The sequence below is a fragment of the Parus major genome, chromosome 1, assembly GCF_001522545.3.
Source record: "Parus major isolate Abel chromosome 1, Parus_major1.1, whole genome shotgun sequence".
NCBI lineage: Eukaryota > Metazoa > Chordata > Aves > Passeriformes > Paridae > Parus > Parus major.
Window position 1 is genome coordinate 86,263,564 of NC_031768.1, and position 18,647 is coordinate 86,282,210.

Genomic DNA, 18,647 nt, shown 5'->3' on the forward strand with positions numbered 1-18,647 from the left:
AGAAACACAAGATCAGCTCATACTGGCCTCTTGGACCAGCTGTGTTTTTTACAGTTGGTGTGTACTCAGTTATTGCTGAATGGATCTCATTTCATCCAGAGCAGTTTGGAAGTGTCTGTCTGCATTCTAGTTCATTTACAGGGTCAGTTTGCATGAATTGTTGTTTTAAAGTTAGAGCCCAAAGCAAGAAAAAAGGATGCAGCTCTACTTTTTAATGGATGTCCCAGTATAGTCTCATCCAAGCTACATGTGAGATACATAATGTGCTGGCTGGAGTTGGTGACTTAAATTCAGGACTGCACTGGATGCCATTTCAGCTGGTGGCTTGAGGACAACTCACCCTTTTTGAACCTTTAGCAGCACAGATCATAGCAGGAAGGCTCATGTGAGTCTGTGGAGTCTACATAGTGGAGATTACTTTCAGGAAGATGAGCACATGTCAGTCTTAAAATTCCTGTGACCTCAATGTCCATCAGTGCTGTAACTATTTTCAGGAACTGTCCAAAACAGTAGACTTGCAAAACAGCACTGGCCTACTCCAGTATAGCCATCTACTCTTCACAAGTCACAAAAAATACCATGGAGACTGACAGAATATTTTACCCCATTTTAAAGCCAACTGGCCTCTCTTACACCCCTCTCTCTTAAGTCCCTTTGTTCTCCTTGACTCTTCCTTCCCCTGTTTATCCCCCACCCCATGGCTGTGTACAGCACCATTGACTCCTGCACCCCTCCCAGTCCGATCCCCCAGTACCATTTCCAAAGTCCAGGATGAGATAAACTTTCACACACTCCTACATGCTCTTATTGGTTAATAGGACTGACCAGGTTTGGTTCTCATCACTGCCTCCCTTACCATGTCAGCCAGGTTTATCCCCACACATTGTTCTTGGCTTCCTCCTTGTAGTCCCTGTTGTGTCAGAAAAGGTAGTAGAAAGTGCCACTCTCCTTCCACATATTCCTACAGATAACTGTTCCACATAACTCATCCAGCAATTTTAGTGCCATGCTTGTCCTAGCTTGGGGGTTTAGTTGGAGAGGTCACATTTCATTCCTATGGTAATGAATAGACAAGAGACAGCCAAGGTGAACAACACCAAGACTGGAAAGTTGCATGTTTGAGTGGATTTTTTAATTGGAAGGGGCTCACTTGAATGTACAGAAATAGGAGGGTATTTGGTGTATATTGCAATAAGCTAAAAACAACAAAAAAAACCAACCCTGCAGTGTGGTAGAGAGTGTAAGTATGGGGAAAGGACCTGACAGTAATCAGTTCCATATTTATGGAACACCATAAAATGAATTTCTCTTCCTTGTGTGGTTTGAGCCAAGTTTGATACTGCTGTCATGTTAAGGACTGCAAACCAGCTGGTTCTGGCTGTTTGTACACTTACTTGCAGACATTTGAAGATTAATTTACTGCTACTACTTTTAGAGTCTTTTGCAAAAGACATTGCGAGTCCACTGCTAGAAACAAGTCTGAAGCTCTGCTCTTCTCAGCTATTGACTATTAACTAGAAACATCATTCATTTCTGTATTTGTATTTTGTCTACTGTCTTTGAGGTGGTTTTGTTTCAGTGTTTTCCTTTCTAGAAAAACATTTTTGCAATTAGAGAAGGATGAAAGGAGAGGATAAATGTATCAGCATTTGGAAGCTGCTGGGCGCATGTCGGGAGACTGCCCATCAGGAAGGCAGGTAGTGGAAATGACATTATGTTTCCAATCTGAAGCCAAGATCAGTTACATCCATTTCCTGTTTGTCTGCTGGCCAATAAATGCCCAATTTAATTTAAAAGGAATGAAATCATACTGGCACCAAAAGGAACAATCGCAAATATGTCTTATGTTTACTCAGCTTCTTCACTGATACAGTTTTCTTCCCTTGGACTCTTAAAGCAATGTAATATATAGACTAATACAGGCAGTGAGTATCTGACTCATGTCCAGGTTTCAGGAACAACAAAAGGCTTTGGCCTGCTCACCTCCCTTTTCCTGTTCCAATGCTTTGCTTGTATTCATATTCCCATTAAATGAAACAGATGAATTATCTGGAGCATTGTTAAAAACTAATTTGAAATGGGAATATGCTAATGTAGTGTATTGTATTGTACTATATGACGTGTTTGGTTACAGACCTGGAGGTGACAGAGTATCTCATATATGCAATCTTTTTTTTCTAGTCAATATCTGCCTTTGAGGTGATGAAACTTGTCCAAGAAAGTAATCCCAACTGAGAACAGTTGGTGCAAATAAGCCTTTCAAAGGATGATTGTATGTTGGATACGCTGTGTTATTGTCTATGTATTAACTAGAGATTACTTTTAAAAGACTTATTCCTGTAAGGGGACTGGCTGACACAAATACTATCCATCACAGATTTTGTTTTAACACAGCTGTTGATAGTATGAATGATGAACATACTGTAACCTGACAAAGCTCTATCAGCTGATTACTGGATGTTTAGGAGAGTGACTTAAATACCAGCTCCAGACTGTTATTTTTTAATTATTTTGATTTTTAATACGAGAAATATGATCCAAAACAATGGGATAAGACAAGGACAAAAGATGGAAGCTGGGGGTGGAATCACTGGGAGAAAAATGGTTGCATAAGTGAAAGGATGCATGAGTTTTTATGTACACTGGGTCTGGGGAGTGATGCAAGAAGGGGAGAGAACATAAGAATATTACTGCTTTAAATCTGTCCTTTAAAAGTGTAAACTCTGTTTTCATGCTGATCTTCCTGGATGTTTAGCAATGTTTATATATTCCCAGTGGGATGGAGTATTGGATGGAGAGTCAGGGGACCTGTAGTCCAATTTTCATGTCTTTTGACACATTGTGATGAGAGCAGATTTACAGAAGTGGTGCACAAATGATACAGAGTTGTCAGAAGTGAGAGGTGTAGCTACAGCCCCTCTTCTGAGCACTGTTGCAAGGAGCACGTGGATAGTGAGGTGTTGCTGTCTGCTGTAAATGTAACTTGTTGGCTTCTGGCTTCTCAGGGGGCCACCATACTTCCTGAAATATCCCCACTCCAGGATACAGAGTCCTTTGTCTTTGCATCTCTTCCATGGCAAGTGTGTGGTATCAAACTTAATGTATTTAATCAATCACTGTAGTGTGACAAAAGGAGAAAAAATGTTTTGGTTTGCATTAACAAATCAGAGAAAACTGCTATTGCTCTAAATTTTCTGCTCCGTGAAGCAATTGATTTCTGGAAAGAAACTGTCTTCTGTTGTGTATTACATTAGGTATTGCAATAGATCTCCAGTTTTTTTAGCTTTTAGCTTCTATGGTGGTAAATATGACTGATTTTCAAATTTCAGAATACAAACCTGTGCTGTCTTTTTGTAAAAAACAGGTTTCTATCAAACATGTTCATAAAGGTGGTGAGTTTCTGAAAGTTTTCTTTGATGCACAAAATCCCTCACTGAACAGAATTTAATAGTCTATCTATGAAATTACATTCAATAAGACAATATCATTCTCTTTATAGTAACTATTCATTTAAACTGAAAATCCCTGAGCGGAAGGTGTGTGTCTAACAGAGCCTTGAGCTATCAGTGCCCTTCAGGGCTGGAATCTATGAAATGCTTCATCACAGATGGACAGCTTGTGGACAAAAATACAGTTTACCACCTCAGCATAAACGTGGGGGGAATTGGTAAGACAGTATATAATTAAAGCTGGATTTGACCCAGGATACCTTTCCCTTAGGAGAGAAGATCAAGATTTTTAGTTACAGTGTTTTAAAGGTTTATGGTTCAGCAAACTGTGGAATATTGGGTAAAATTAGAACTGTAGCATGGCACAGACTGAGAGAGAAGTACTCCACTGTACTGCTGGCTCCACATCCTCACAGGGAAACATTCTAAAATGGTGTTTTTCTTTTAAAATAAAAATTAAATGCTAATTTTTTTTCAGTTTGAGAAATATGAAGAGTGTGGCTGTAAAATGTGTTAGGAAAAAAAAAGACATCAACATGAAGAACTGATTTTAATGTTCCCCTGGGAATGTTGTGGTTTTTAATATTTCAGAAATGGGTTTGCTTAGCCCTGAGGGAAAGGGATTGGAAGAGCATGATAGACATGAGCCTGCACGAAGACTGTACGTTCAGTATTAAGGGGGAAGAAATAGGTCACCGTGTATTAGATAGCTCATTTGGTTTCCTTTAAAGCCACAGGAGACAGTGACTGCTGAGCTGCAGTTAGGAAGTTGCCTTTTATTCTGAGGGACAGCTCAAATGAGCAGTGTAGCTGTCCTTGCTTTGGTATACACAAATACACCTGTTAATTCATGCTTTTTGTGGAGCTGATGGTAACCTAACTGATGGAAAAAGTGTCTGTTTATGCAACAGCTCTAGTTATTCATGTGCCAGTGCTGAGCTGCACATGGCTTAAGGAAAACATTTTTAATGTGGGTTGTGTGGAAGGAAATACTTGTTATTTTTTGGTAGTTTATTATACATTATGTCTGAGAATGTTCCATCCCAGCACCCAGAAAGTCAAGCAAAAGTGTCAAGATGGCTTCATGGATGAACAAGGATCTCCTGACTGAACTCAGACATCCAAAGGAAGCACACAAGTGGTGGCAGCACAGAAAGGTGGCTGAAGGCAAAAACAGCAATGCTGTCCTGAGTTTGCATGGACAGGGTGAGAAAAGCCAAAGCAGCCAGGAGAGACAACAACAATGATGAATTATTCAGTGAGAAATGAGGGATATCTCTAGTTCATCTGCCCTTGTCCTTACGGAAGATTTTAACTTCCCAGGCATCAACTGGTTAGTATCATGCAGCAGAAACAAACAGGTCCAAGAAATTGCTGAAGCACATGGAGGAAACTTGCTGGAGGGACTAAGGGTTCCACCTAGGACTGGGTGCCCTCCCAGTTTTGCTGTTTGTAAACAGGGTCTCAGGGGTGAAGTAGTGACTGGTGGCTTGATGACAGTGACCACAAAGCAATTGTGTTTCAAATCATTGATATTTGGAGAAAAAAACACCAGGAAAACTTTGTCCCTGGATATAGGAAGTACAGATTTGGAGCTGCTGAAGGAGCTAGCTAGTATGGACCTCTGGGGATCTGCTTCTGAAGGTATTTGTGTTCATGAATGCTGGTCACTTTCTAAGAGCCATCTCTTAAGCGCACGGGAGCAGGCAATTCCAAAGGAAAGGAAGTCAAGCAAGCAGTGCAAAGGGCTGCCTTGGCTGAACAGGGATCTTAGAGCATTTAGGCAAAAAGAAACTCTACAGACACTGAAGCGAGAATAGGCAACACAGGAGAACTAGAGAGATCCTGTTTGGCATGGCAGGGAGAAAATTCATGCAGTCAAGGCTGGCCTAGAGTTCAAGCTGAACAGCACTGTGAAGGACAAAAAAGGCTTTTAAAAATATATTAACAGCAAACAGAGATTCAGAGACAACACTTGTCTGTTGACTGATGTGGTCAATCACCTCACAAATAGGGATACAGACAATGCAGAAGTATTTAATGCCTTCTTTGCCTCTAGCACCAATGATGGGCCTTGGGATTCCAGGAGACCTGTGTTGGAAGACCAGGACTGAGGGGATGATGAACTCCCAGCTGCCCCTGAATTTGTTCAAGAGTAACTGTTCAAGCTGGAAGCTCCATAAATCTATGGAGCCTGACAGGATTCATCCCAGGATACTGATGGGACTGGCCAAAGTTATCACACGACCTCTCTGCATTATTTTCCTTTAGTGGTCTCGGGAGTCTGGAGAGGTCCCAGTCAATTGGAAAGTGGCAATATTTCAAGAAGGGTAAGAAGGGAGACCTTAGTAATGATAGACCTGCCAGTCTTACTTATCAGTGCCTGGTAAAATTATGGAGAAGGTTTTTTTGAGAGAAAATTTGAGTCATTGATTATAGTGAGCACAGGTTCACAAGGCAAAAGTCCAGCTTAACCAACTTAATTTCATCTCATTATGAGGTCACACACCTAACTGACCAAGGGAAGCCAGTAAATATGGAGTTTTGGAATTTTAACAAGCTTTTGATGCTACTCTAAATCGACTGCCCAGCACAAAGATAGACAAATCCTTAATGTGTTGGGTAAATGGGGTTACCTCAGGCTGGCAGCCAGTGACCACCGGCATTCCCAAGGGCTCAGTTTTACAGCCAGTGCTCTTCAATGTTTTCATAAATGATCTAGACACAGGAATAAAATGTACAGTAACTAAGTTTGTCAATGATACTAAATTAGGAAGAGCTGTGGGCTTGCTCGAGGGTAGAGGTCTTGCAGAGAGATTTGGAGAGCTGAGCCATCACCAACTGTATGAAATTTAACCAAGTGTTTAAGACCAAGTGTTGGATTCTCCTGTGTCCCTTATTTGGGTCACAGCAATCCTGGTTGTTCATACAAATTGGAGGATGAGAGACTGAAGAACAGCACCATGGAAAGGGACCTGGCAACACTGGTTGATTATGAGCCAGCAATGCCCTGGCAGCCAGGAGGGACAAGTGTATCCTGGGGAGCAACAGGCACAGCACGGCCAGCAAGGGTGGGAATTGTCCTGCTCTTCTCTGCTCTGCTCTGCACTGGGGGGAGGCTCACCTCGAGGGCTAGGGGCTATTTTGGGTGCCACAATAAATGAAGGTTATAAAGCTATTGGAGTGTGTCCAGAGGATGGTGACAAAAGTGGTGACAGGTCTCAAAGGCAAGACTTAGGAGGAAGTGGCTGAGGTTGCCTTACTTTGTTTAGCTTAGAGAAGGCTGGGGGGTGACCTCATCACGGTCTACAGCTTCCTGGAGGCAAGCAGTGGAGGGGAGGGGCTGATCTCCTCCCTCAGTGACCAGCAACAGGACACAAGGAAATGCAGTGAAGCTGCAGCAGGTAAGTTCAGATTAAACTTTAGGCAAAGGTTCTTCACTGAGAAGGCGGTCGATCACTGGAACAGGCTCCCCAAGGAAACTGCTGATGGGACTAAACCTGTCAGGGTTCAAGAAGCATCATCTGGATGATGCTCCTAGTTGGATGGTTTAGTTTTAGGTAGTCCTCTGGGGAGCAGGGATTTGGAGTTATTGATCATTATGTGTCCCTTCCAATTCAAGATATTCTGTGATTGTACGTCTATGGAACCTGATGGGATGCATCCCTGAGGGAGGGAGCTGGCCAGTGTGATGGCAAGTTCCCTTGGAATGGAGTGTCTCTGGCAGGATTGAGGAAGATGATCCTTCCCTTCTACTGAGCACTTAACCACATCTGGAGTGTTGTAGGCAGTCCTGGGTTTCCCACTATGAGACATGGATATACTGGAGCGAATCCAGAAAACTGGTCCTAAAATGATTAAAGGATTGAAACATTTGAGAAGATACTGAGAGACTGTTTAGCCTCAAGGTAAGAAGGCCTGGGAGGGAGTTTTACCAGTGTATATGAATACTTGGTTGGAGGGTATAAAGAAGACAAAGCTAGTCTCTTCTGAATATAGCGAAGTGGAAGGACAAGACACAACGGACACAAATTGAAATACAGGAAACTCCACCTAAATATAAAAAACCCAATGTTTTTACTGTGTACAATGCCAAGCACTAGAACAGATTGCCCATGGAGGTTGTGGAGTATCCATCTTTGGAAATATTCAAATTCCAGATGGACAAGGCCCTGGACAACCTGACTCTGGTGTGAGCAAGGGGTTGGTTGGAATAGATGACAGATTAATTCTGTAATTAAACCATGATTTTTAGAAAAGTCTTGCATTTACTTTTTTCAGTGTAGCCCAATTATACTCGTACTGCACTGCAGGTGACATGAGTGTGAAGACTAACATATATCTCCTTTACTCTGTCAAGCAAGATGACTCCAGAGCTGATCAAACTGGAATACCTCTGGTTTTCTACCAGTCACTTAATGCAATTTCCATTTTGCTGTATATTTCTGGTAAAGTTTACTCTAAATCTGCAGATTTCTTGCAGTATGTTTATGACTCCAGTTCTGTAACTTCTCCTCTGATCCTTGAGCATAAAGAAGGAAAACACGATTTTGAATGTTAGTATGAAATTCCCTCAGGGTGGTGCAATTTCATAGGCAATTAGAAGCTGCATTAGAGTGGAAAGACAAAATAGGCCTGCTACTGACAGCCTAAATGCAGAAGAAAATGACCCCTTGCATCCCAGAAATATGATGGCTTTGCAGGCTGGAATAAACACACATCACCCTAAATAAACTGTGAAATACAGCCTGTTTTATTTAAGGGGTGGTGGTTTTATTTTTATATTGCATTTGGCATTTCCTGATTTAAGAGCTGCAAGCTGTCTTCTGCCTACCACATGTTTCTGTTTGTAGTTCTGGCATTTGTATAACCCAGTGGTAGAAACTGTCATCCAGTTTCTAACTCACTGTACATTAAACATAGCAGTCAGAAGGATCCTAGCTCCAGACAATATGTTTTGCACCAGTATTTTTCAAAATCTCCTGCTTTTAGTCCTTGAAGAAAATCAAGTGAGTTTATGTCTAGATTTCATAGAGGACAATTTTAGACCCATATAAAAGGGTTTAATTCTTCCAAGTATTCCATTTAGCACTGTAATTTGTGTTGTAGTCTGATCTGTGTTAAGAAGTAGATTCATGCCTATTGCACACTTATTCTTGGGCTATTTTTTCTCTTTGCAGTTAGCATCACAGTCTGACATCACAGCATATCAGTTTACTGTTTTTCAATCCACTTACTTCAGGAGAGAGATATGATAATAAATTTGATTCTGGCTGTTCATGAAGCACAAATTTTGGCTGCTCAAATCCATTAGGGTCTTTGTCTCCACCATCACCAGCTAGGGAATGGAATGCATATGAAGGTATATGACCAGAAACTGCTGAAAGAAATCACAGCAGCACATGAGTGCAACACAATCCATAACTTTTTGCTATAGACCATTTCCAGCTGGCTCTCTAAGGCTATACTCCAAAGTATTCACAGATAAATATAAGAACAGCATTAGTCCAGACAAGACCCAGAAAATTTCATTGACAAGCTCTTCTACTATTGCTTAGTAGGCCCCATATTTTTTTTACAGAAACTGGAAAGTCTAAACTGCCTCATACTGAATGGTAAGGAAGAAAATGGAATGACTGGTTGGTGACAAGATACCTAAGCAGTCTTCAATTTTAAGATATATTCCTTAGAGTCTTAATACACCAAAGGTACCACTAAGTCTGCAAATGCTATTTCAGTGATCTTTTGTCCCCATGCATGTCACAAATTCTCTGCTGTTCTGAAACTTTCTATATGTTGTCTTCAGTTTCTTCACAAGTTTTTAAATTATGTCTAGCACCTTGTGGCTGATAGTGTGCCTTCCTTTCTCTGAAAGAGTCCTGTAAGATTGTCCACACCTTTAGAAGAAAGGAAATTCTGTCTCTTACCCAGTATTTTACTCACTTAGCAAAAGGTTAAATAGAAAAGTTAGGCTGAGTCAAATCAGCATGTGCAGAGTATTATAGCTATTCAGCATACTGATGATTTCATGGTAAGTGCCTGTGTGCCTGTTTTCACCCACAGTACATGTAAGGCAGCTGCTGTGGCAAGCAAATTCCAAATATTTACCTTTTATACAGAGCATGGATGTGAGCAGTAACTGTCAAGTAGCACTTTACTGCATGGTAAATCCACAGCCAAGCTTGCCTTCTTCGAGCTTACAGTCAATCATTGTAATGATTGTGAAGTAGCGAAGTAATATTTCCCTTTGCAAAAGCCATGCTAGTTAAACACACATAATCAACTCGATGTTCAATAACTGCTCTAAATGATTACTTGTAGTGCTTTGTAAGTATTTTTATCAGGCTTGTATGTATGTGCCTGTATTTGGCAGTCTACCTGCTAGACTTCCCTTGTAGCTGCAAGATTTGCTATTTACCAGAGTTCTGGGATTGTAGCTTACTTCAGGGAGATAAGCCTGAAGGGTTACAGGCTGTTCAGGAAAGATGGATTGGGAAGGTAAGTAGGAGGGCTTAAACATTGTGAAAAGGAGTGCCTTAGGTGTGTGGAGCTTTACCTTGGCACAGTTGTTGAACCTGCAGAGAGCATGGGTAAGGACACGAGAATAGATCAGTGCAGATTTGTTCTGTTGATGTCACGGACATGTCTGCAACTAAATCACCTGATCAAGAAGAGGGAGGTGAAGCTTTCTTTGGCCACCATGCCATAGAAGCTCTTCTGTAATTGGGAGACCTTACAGTGATGGGAGTTATGTCAAATTTTTTTTCTCCTCTTTTGGGACTACTTGGAAAATCTGATCCCAGAAGTGGGTATTTTTGAAAATTTACTTTGGGCTAAGTGAAATCTTTGAATTGAATACGAAGCAATTCTGTCTCCCACTGCCATCTTCTGCAAATGGAACTTGGAGAGTTTGAGATGACAAGGTGGGGAGATCCTAGTAGGTCCATTTGGACTGGTCACCACCTTAGGACCTTGCTGCGGATGAGCGTTCCAGTACCCTCCCAAACCCTCCTGCCCTGACCCGTTCAGGTTTCCCGTACCCTTACCCTGGAAAACCATCACGCACGCAGTCCTGGCTGCAAGAGGGACCAGGGAAGGCTCACCCTCCTCGCCTTCCCCTGGCTCTCTGATCTCGCCGAGGGCAAGTCGCTCCCTCCCTCCCTCGGTGAGGTGAGACCGGGCGGGGCAACCGGGCTCCGGCTGCAGGTAGAGAGAGAGGGAGAGGCCGGGCCGGCCGTCCCGCCCCTGGGGCACAGCCCGCCTCGCCCGGTTATGTCACCCATGCTCAAAACAAAGTTGGGAAAGTGGTTTCAGCCTTTCCGCGGTCTCGCTTCCAGCCCGGGGAGCGCCGGCCGGGCCAGCGGGAGGCGGCGGCAGGTGAGTGGGGGCCGGAGGAGCCGGGGCAAGGCCGGCGAGCTCCATGCCCGGCCGGACCCTTCTCCCGGGGGGAGGCACCGCGGCCCCGCTTTGCCGAAGCCTGCGGAGAGAGCCCCGATGTCCCAAGCGAGCCCGCCGCTGTCGCAAGCCGCTCTTCCTGCGCGGGCCTGCGGGCATGGGGCCCGGCGGGGCCGGGCGGGCTCTGTTCCCGAGGGCAGCGGCGGCCCGGCAGGGGGGCACGGGCTGCCCGTGACCCTCTCCCTGGGCCGGCTGCCAGGCTGGAAGGTGGCAGGAAGGGGGCTGGAAGCGGCCGGCAGCAGGCTGGTGCAGCCCCCGCAGCGCCGGCTGCGGCGCGAACGCCCTCACGGCGATGGAGCCGGCTCCGTGGGGCCGGGGCCGGCGTGGGGAGCGACAGCTCAGTGCCGGGGCTGCGGCTGTCGTGACTGCTCCCACACGCGGAATGCTTCCCAAAGGTGGTGCCCAGAAGTGCCGCTGGCGGGGAGCCGCAGTGCTGGCGCTCCCGCTGTGCCTCGTGGAGCTCCGAGCCGAGGCCGGCAGACTGTCAGAGTGAAGTCCCTGCATGGCCGGGCCGCCTCAGGGGCCGCCCCGCCGCTCTTCGCTTCCCTGCAGATACAGAAGACAGTTCTGGTGACTGCCTTCAGGCCTACCAAGTGCCTCCTGAAGAAGAAGGCAGTGCTGTTCCTGGTGGTTGTCGAAATGATTCTTGTGTCCCCCTGCGATAGTTTGGTGTCACTCTTACACTGCTGTAGCACTTATGTGGTCTCTGATTTCATTTTCTGTCTTTCTTGATACTGAAGGCTTATGATGACTGTAAATGACAGTTCTAAAAGAAATGTACTGCTACCAGCATAATGCATGTCTTAATATACACCAGTAGAACAGATTATGACTGCATGTAGTGAAACGTGGGTAGTGTCACAATTGGGAGAATGGTGAAATCCCTCTGGAACACTTTGGCTAATTTAATGTGCTCTTCTATTTTCTTAGTTGCAACTTTGTGGTTTTCAATGGTAGTTTTTAGCTTAGTTTCATTTTTCTTTTTAGAATATGTGAATTATTTTGATGCATGGGTAAAAATTTATTGGTTTTCTGTGGGTTGTTCTAAGAACTCTGGTCCCCATATTTGAGCTTAATTAATTTTACAGATCAAAAGGGAACTGTTACACCCAAAAGCACAAGAGTAAAAATTAAATGTTGGTCTTCTCTAAACTCGATTCTCATCTTTTATGAAAGCAAGGAAAGAAATCAAAAGTCAGACTCTGAAGTATAAAAAGGCAGACCCATTTTTGTGAATGGATTAGGTAGCAAATGAGATTTAGGGCAGTAATAGTTTACAGTCTCGTGGTCTGCCAGCTCTTGGGGACTTAAGTTCACTGCTGCTGAAATGAATGAGGTATGTTTGGTTCCTTGTGAATTATCTCTGCCCCCCTCCACTGCCTTTTCCTCTTACCTTGTGGTGGAGTAGAAGATAATGGTAAAACAAGTTTCAGAAATAAATGCACTAAAGAGCATTTCTCTGCAAGCTTTGTTTGTGGTTTCTTCAGACCACAGGATGAATGTGCTGCTTCTCTTTTCATCCCATCTCTGTTCATTGGCAAATGATATCCTATCATGATTTTTTAGGTGGGTAGATGGTGGATAAATGGAGGAGTAAAGAGTATAGTGGTCTGCTCTGATTCCCTCTCCACCGTTTGCTAATTTACACCCTAAATATATATGAACATACAGTCCCAACATGTAAGCTGGGAATACCACATTTATAGGGTTTTATTTCTCATGTTGAAAAATGCAGATTTAGTCAGTTCAAGTTAAATCTGGTGTAAAGACATAATTTATTCCACTGTCCATGACCTAATCCATGCAGAAGCACCAATCAGTGTTTGATTGAAACTGAGTTTAAAGATTTTGGACCCATCTTATTCCTTAATCGCACAGAGGGGGTGTCAAGGAAGTGAAGGGTCTTGCTGGGGAACTTCTATACATTGAAGAGTAGCATAAATGAAGTCAGAGATCCTGCACAATTGTAAAGATAACTTCCAGAGTAACTGGCTCACAGAGAAAGTAGAAGTTGTGTCTCTATTCAAAAGTGGTAGTGAATTAAAATCTAATTAAGAATCCGTAATGATGCATGTTTAATTGTTTGCATAGCAAGACTTTCTTGTAGAACTGAACAGGATGAAGTACACCAAGCCTCCTAATCAAACATAGATAAGTGGATTTGTTTATATGTGTTTCCAAGGCCTTGGAAGTGAGCTGTGTGGAGCAGACAGCATGAAGGTTATCTTGTTATGCATATGGGAAAATATGACTCTTTTTGTATCATATTTTGCCATTACTTTTTGCAGTGGAAAAACAGTGGACTAGCAAATTAAATATTCCTGTGCCTCACTGACATGCTCTTGCACCATAAAACCTATCCCATTGACTCAAGTGAAAGTATTTTCCAAGGGCAAGTTTGTAGTTTTAGAAATTCTGAAAGCTTTGAAGACAGTAATTCGTGCCAGCCTGGCTTCAAACCAACTGCCAAATAACTAAGGAAACACTTGGAATATGTCTCTCTGTCTTCTAGTGGAATCTGCATTAACTTGGGTCCTCTAAGGTCCATGGCAAAGTAGTCTGAAATTTTCTACTAACATTTTTTCCATAAAAAATGAATTCTTATTTGAAGAGACTATTTAATTTGCATCTATAAATACTTTAACTTAGGTTAAAGGTGCAACATTCAATGGAAAACTGGAAATAGAGTGTATTTTAGACTTCAAGCCAAATTGGTTTTGGTTTTCAGGCAGATAAAAGGTTTTGATTTTTTTTTTTCAGAAGGTACATTTTTAGCAAGGACTTTTGGAGGAGGCAGAATATTTCAAGGGATTTTTTGTGAAAATGGTGTACTTTAAAGAGGTTCTTGTCAACCTGATTTCACCAGCTGAGAGTAGTTCCATTTAGCAGTGAGTCATTAAGAAAACCTGAAAGATAAGAGAATTAAAAGGGGTATATACTATTTAACTTAAACTTTTTCTATATCTTTACTTCAGGGGGAGGGGGTTTCCAGTGCAAATATTTTGTCTACAAATGGAACAGCTCATGTGAATTGGCAATATTTCCTGCCAGAACATTATGTTACACCAGTTATTCATATAATGCTGTTATCAATATAGTTAATTGTATTTAATTTCAGTACTTAGAACAATGCAGCACAATAAATTGTGCTTAGAGGCATTTCCCAACATAAATGATTGTGTGAATCTTTGCAGTCAGATGGACTCAGTTTTGACTTCACTGCATTTGGAATTATGTTGTAAGATGCTCCTTCTTAACAACAGTTTTTACATCCCTGAATTAACAAACTGTTTTAGAAATCAGTCAAAATAACAGTAGAATAGTTCTACATAGTTCAGTAATAGTTCTAATGCAAGTTCTGTAAGTGCTATTGTCTGTCCAGTTTACACACAGACATTTATAAAACCTCATGCTGCAGCCACAAATGTTAACCAGAATTTCAGCCTGAAATGTGTAACTGGCCACACTGTATTTGTGTGCAGGAACGATTTATTGGTCATTCTGAGAGATAAAGACACACTTAGTGAGGAAAACACCCACTCAGATACTCATGCACACCTGTGCCACCATCCTGCTCAGGTACTGCGTAGGCCAACAGTTTCTGAAGACACAAGGTTCTTGCAACCAGCATGCAGGCATGGAACAGGAGGCTGGGGGAAGAGTTCTTCCTGGAATCAGTTCTCTTGAGTAAGGCAGAAGGAGCAGAAGGAGGGAGAGGAGACAACGGGTCTTTAAGCCTGCAGAGACTAAAGGCAGGGTGCTCTCAGTTCTCAGGATATTGTGGTTATTCTGCCACAGTGATTTCCATGATGATTGCTGCCCCTAAATTCAGTGTCCCTCTATAAGAAGTTTACGTTCCCAGGCAGTTCTTAGCTTTTGACTTCTTAAATACATTAAAAAGGAAGCATCCAAAGCAATAAAGCCAGGGGAAAAAATATATTTCTGCTAAAATCATTACCTAAAGTAGCTTTACTTCTCAAGGCTCCTAGTAGCACTTAGCAGGTCCATTTTAACTTCACCCTGCTTTTTTTAGTATGGACCTGTAAGAACTGCTTAGATTTAGGCAATAAATATCCTGTTAGTCATTCTTTATTAGTGTTTTCATATTGAAGAGCAGGATGGGGAATAAATGAATATGCCTGCTTTTTTTGGGCATCTGAATTTTAAGGATAGTTTTTCTTTCACTACTTCCATAGAGACCAGCAAGAATACAGGCAGGAGATCTTTTGTCTTCCTCTCGGGAAACTGGCCTTTGGAAGAAGAAAATTTTCTTACATGAAAATTAGTTGCTTGGATGCAAATGTTAAAAATAAAAGTTTAATGAAGATGTTTTCACCAGTCAGAGCTGGAATTCTGCATCATAGTGCACAGAATTGATATAGTTTGTTTTTTTTCATTTGTATTTGCGGATTCATCTAGGGACAAATGCCCAGTAGGGAGTAAGTGGTCTCTGTCCAAAGTATTTTGCTATCTGTTTTGGAATCCTTAATGCTTAATTACTTCAAGCATATTTTCTGTTTTTCTCCAGTTTCACAGTTAATATTGTTGAAACACTGCTTCAGATATATAATCTGTTTTTTTATCCTTCTTCTTTAGCTTTAAGGTTTGTTTTGGGCTTTTTTTTCCCTTAACCAGCAATCTTCTGAAAAGCAGAAAATTCATTTATATGACTTTGATGTATGTATAACACACAATATATTCTCCCAGGTCTTTTTCCTCCTTGACTTCTGCTAAGCTCCCTTACCTTGAAATAAATTGTAAGTAATTTTGTGGAAACTTAAAACCTTGTTGTGGTATAAATGAAGCTTTAAGCTTGCAGATAGCAAAGTACGTGATCCTAGTTGTTCCTGTAGTCTTTAAAAGCTAATCATGTCTGGCTGGAGAGTTTCTGTTAGGACTGAATCTAAACAGTCTGTTAAGACTGATTCTAAACAGAATTTGCTTCTCCCACATAAATCTACTTACACAAAAGGAATTTCTGCATAACTTAGTTTTCCCTTCAATAGGCCACTGGATGTAGGATTCCTCTGTTGTCTCTGCCGTTGCTACTCCCCTGAAATTATTTTCAAGACGTATTTCTTTCAGACTGTCTACTTGTGGTCCCTCATAGGACCTCCAGCCTGCCTCAGATCTCTCCCTCTGGAATTAAATTCCCCACACCCACTCTGTGGTGTACAATCTCCTAAGATGAAGAGTGATGAGAGATCATATACACCATGAGAGAAGTGAATTCAGGCTGTGTGGAAGAGGCTTTGATGATGCATTTCATCACAAGATTTTCTGACTTGCATGTTTTTACTTGAAAAGCCAAAACTGGAGGAATGCATGTGCCATTTTTTTCATCCAGTTGTGTCTAGGTGTCCCATATGGTTAGTCCAAGCTTTATACTGCTTCCATGAGAGCTTAAAGGTTGTCTTAGTCATAGTTGAGAAAAAAAACCCAGGTATTTACTTGAGCGCACAACTTTGTATCTCTGCTAGTTGTTTTAAGTGTGGGACCTGAATTTTTACATTGGATGGTCATAAAATATTTATTTTTAAATAGCTAGAAGTAACATTGAAGTCCACTGATCGAGTCGTCTTTCTCAGGAGTGATCTCCTCTGCCATTATTTGCAGATTTGTGTCTGGTCTGTTCTTCCATGATGGCAGAACTGCACTGCCATTGCAGCCAGGAGTTCAGTGCTCCACCTTCTTTATCTTTGGGTGGGTTTTCATGTCCAGCTTCTGACATGTTTGCTTCTTGTGGATTGTATTATGTGCATAGGGAGCATTTTTCTCCAATCCTGTACCTAGAAAACTTCTATGCACTTGAGTTTGGTATTGTGCTGTCCTTGGTCTTAACAGTGCCATTCCTCTGTCATTCTTTGTAGGTCCTGCTGTTTTGATTCTTCCTTGATGGACCTCTTGGAGATAATTATATTAAATAAACTATAACTTTCCAATTGAAATGGAAAGGATTCTGCAGCAGAGTCCACTGTCCAACAGGATGAATACTTGTTTGAAAGCAGGGCAGAGAAATCAGGAACAGAATATTTTCCTTGTAGTGATACATTTTAGATTTAGGAGCTTTTCAGCACAATGCTGAAAGATAACTATCTTTGACAGTAACTTATTTCTGAAGAGGTCATGTTCATGTGTCAGGCATGCTACACTGCATCTGTGGATTATTTTAACAAAGATAGTTTGCTTGTAGGAAATAAATATTTTTTGTTGAAAAAGTATACAATCTATTTTTTATTTTGTGCTGGTTGTAAGAGATAAGTGTTCTCTCTCATAACAGTGTTTTGGATAAATCCAAGGTGACCTGGGTATTAAGTAAGCTTACTATATTTTTCAGCTGATGATATGTTTTGAAGTGTGCTGCAGAAAATTTGTACCTGTAGACACATGTTAAGAGAAATATTTAATTGAAACCTGAAAACTGAAGAGATATGAGGGCAGGCAAAACAACTCTCTAGGTTTTTAACTATAACTGTTGGGAAGTATGGGGTTGTCACACATCACGACTTGTGAAATCTGTGGCTCAAATTGCTCTGTACTTCTAGAGTTTGGTGATTTGCAGTAGACCTGACTGGAAATGATGAAAATGCCTTTTGGAATATTAATGGTGACCTGCCTTTTGCAGACCCATCCAAAATTTACCTCATGATTAATGGGCAGAAACCTCATAAATCACACATCCTTGTTTAGTATTTGGAGCTATGCTTGTTTGCATCGGGTCATGATATGACCCATTTTGCATAGTGCAGTGTGATTGTATCTAAAATAATGGAAATCAAAGGTCTTAAGAGAATTGATTTTGTAAGCCATTCATTTTCTAAAGGAGATGGATGAGTGAATGGAACTACCTATGTTATTTGAAACTGGCCTTGAGGTAATTACTGAGTGCTGATTCTGTAATGTGGGACAAATTGCAGTTTTAATCTTTCATGTTATTACCAGCATTTGCAAAGTATCAGGACACTGTAGGAATTATGATGAACTCTATCAGCTTTAGAAGCTGCCATAAGGATTAAGAATTTTTGCAGATGCTCTAATTAAATTTTCTGCTGTATTGAAGAAACTTGCTGTGTAGCAAGTTTTTATGATGTGTATAAAAGGTGGGGCAACTTTTAAGAAGGTGCGGCTCTCATGATGCATGGAATTTAGTTTTGTGGTATAGAAGTATTTAGAAAGCATGGTGATGTTTGCTGAATTGTACTGTTTGCTGACTGCAAACAACTTTATCAAGGTGTATATAGTGACTTTTTGTTCCACCATCTTTAATCTGTTTTTGTATTTCTGTTCTTTCACTTGCAAGGGGATATCTATTCCTTGCATATTTTTTCTTTTTTCCTAAGGAAGTCTAATGGACTGTACAGAGGCAGGCACTAGCAGCACTTATTATCTTGGTTAGCTTGGCCTGTTCCTGAAGTTGTGGCCTTCTGAGAAATTGTTTAAAAAAAAAAAATCTAATACATTTTGAGTCTGGGTCAGATCTTGCCAAGACTGTCTTTAAGCTGTGCTTGTCCCATTGATTTTTGGTGTTTTTAAACCTGTTTTTAAGTTAGTGTCCTTGCTAAGTTGAAACTGATGGCCTGGTTTGTTACCTCATACCCTGGTGCCAGCCAGGAGTGAGCTGTATTGAATAATGGAGGTACAGGTGTGTAAAAGCAGTATGAAAAGGAGGATTTTATCCAGACTATTACTCCAGTGTAGTTTGATTGTGGCTTTCCATCTGATCCACTTGTGGGCGGCTATATA

General features: G+C 41.6%; 1 protein-coding gene across 1 annotated transcript in view; it reads left to right on the forward strand.

Annotated features, from left to right (window-relative positions):
- The first annotated feature begins 10,591 nt into the window (after nt 1-10,591).
- Nucleotides 10,592-18,647, forward strand: part of CRACR2A (calcium release activated channel regulator 2A) — a 52,900-nt gene continuing 44,844 nt past the window's right edge. Inside the window, exon 1 of the mRNA XM_015621400.3 lies at nt 10,592-10,826. The gene's annotated coding sequence lies outside the window, so the exon portion shown is untranslated. The remainder of the gene's footprint in view (nt 10,827-18,647) is intronic.